Here is a 2,058-nt window from a genome sequence, read left to right on the forward strand (position 1 = left end):
AAAAAAAAAATAGGCCTAAGGAATCACCACCCTCTTGTGGACCACCTCAATCCCCCTCCTTTGTGCTGGTTTCTCATCTGCTCTAAGAAAAATGAGACTTGGAAGTTGGCCCAACAAAATGCTTTTATTAATTCATTTATCATCTGTCATTTTGTACCTCCTTTCTTTCATCCTTACATCTTACCATTCACTCATTCTGTCCACTTTCCTTCAATTTTAAATCCATCCATCCATCCATCCACCTGTCATCTCTGCCTCCACCCTTCCTTCCATTCCATTCATCATCCCTTCTCTCAATCACTTCTGTTTACCTAAGAAGCGCTCTCTCTCTTTTTCCATCCTTTTATCTTCCTATCACCCATCTATGTTTCCTTTTTTCCTCGTTACTTCATCCCTCATCCATTAGCTCTTTATTGCCTTTATTGCTCACTTATTTCTTCATTCATCAAGACCATTTCTTAAAAACTGTTTTTTGGGGCCCTCCGTGGTGGCGCAGTGGGTTAGGACCCAGCACTGCAAGCTGGCCATAGCCGCTTCAGTGCGAGTTCAATCCCTGCCCCGGAGCTGACCCACAGGGCGCGGCAGACCTCTCCTGACCCGCCCGCAGCTCCCCTCAGCAGTGTACTTTTCGATGGCCTGTTCTGTTTCTGGTGAAACATCTCAGTACTTCTGTGTCTCTGGTCTGTACCCCAGTTCTGTATGAATAAATAAATAAATCTTATAAAAAACAAACTGTTTTTTGAGTTCCACCATTCAAGCGACATTGAGCTAGGCCCTGAGTCTCAGAGAGAAACACAATTCTTCCCTATACGAGTCCTGCTTGAAGGACACGGGACCATCTACCGAGCCCCAAGACCCTGCTGTCCCCTTAGGGGTTGCCCCATCAGCGACTTGGCTGCCAGAGGTACTTCACCCTGCTTCCTGGAGTGTCAGATCCTGGAGGTGTTGTGCTGCTTGATTCTTCTCTCCTTCACTCACACTCCCTGCGCTGATAACCACAGCAGCTCTGGGAAAGAACAGGAAAGTCAAGGCATCCTCAGGGAGCAGGAGCAGGAGCCAAATGGAGAACTAAAAGCTGAAGCAAATGGAGCCAACAGTGAACGAAAATTTGTGAATATTTTTCCTTGGATGAAATTTCTCTCACCTTGCCTCTCTTTTACTTTGATAGCTTCAGTGTTGCCCCAATTCTCATCCTGTTACATTAGTAAGTTCTGTGAGAGGGATTTGGAGGGTTTCGTTCAGCTTCACCCATTTATTCACTCAACATTCACTGAGCATCCATTAGCCGACAGGCACTGTGCTAGGTCTAGGGACTGCAGGAAGGAGACAGAAACCAACAGAATGCTGCCCTCATGGAGTGGGTGGTCTAGTTGGGGGAGCCAGACGATAAGTGGAGAGCACGGAAAATGGCGCTAAGCCTGTACAGAACAGAGCAAGAAGGGCTCAAGGTGCCAGGGACCTGACTGAGCTGAGGAGGCTACCTGGGGGCAGATGATGTCTGGAAGAGGGACCAGCAAAGGGCCTGGGGCAGGGCACAGTTCTGTGTTCAAGGATCAGCAAGAAAACCTTGGTGCTGGAGTGCAGGGAGACTGAGACAATCAGTCAGACAAATAAGGTCAGAAGTATATCAGGGAGGGGCTGGTCGTGAGAGACCTGGAGGCTGAGGCAGGAGGAGTCATGGACTTGGGCAGAGGGTCGCCAGGATTGACTTGGGTGTTTCAGTCCATCCCTTGCTGCTACTTGGAGGCCTGACTGCAGAAAAGCAAGGGGAGAATGTGGAAGATCAACGGGCTACTTCAGTGGTGCAGGTAGGAGGAAGGTGGTTCCTTCCAGAATGGGAGGCCTTCAGGGAGACGGATGGAAACGCACCAGTGTGTTTTGGGATGGTGGTGATAAGACCAGCTCCTGGGCTGATGGTAGGTACTCGGTAAATATGAGTGGGAAGAATGAAATCCGAACTAAGGCTGTGGCACTGGGGAGAGGAGAGCTGATCTTGCAGCAGACAGCAACTCAGCTCGTACTGACTCAACTGGAGAGTTACACACTGGGAAGGAAAGT

This window comes from Condylura cristata, unplaced genomic scaffold (genome assembly GCF_000260355.1).
Source record: "Condylura cristata isolate star-nosed mole 26May11 unplaced genomic scaffold, ConCri1.0 scaffold00022, whole genome shotgun sequence".
NCBI classification, from domain to species: domain Eukaryota; kingdom Metazoa; phylum Chordata; class Mammalia; order Eulipotyphla; family Talpidae; genus Condylura; species Condylura cristata.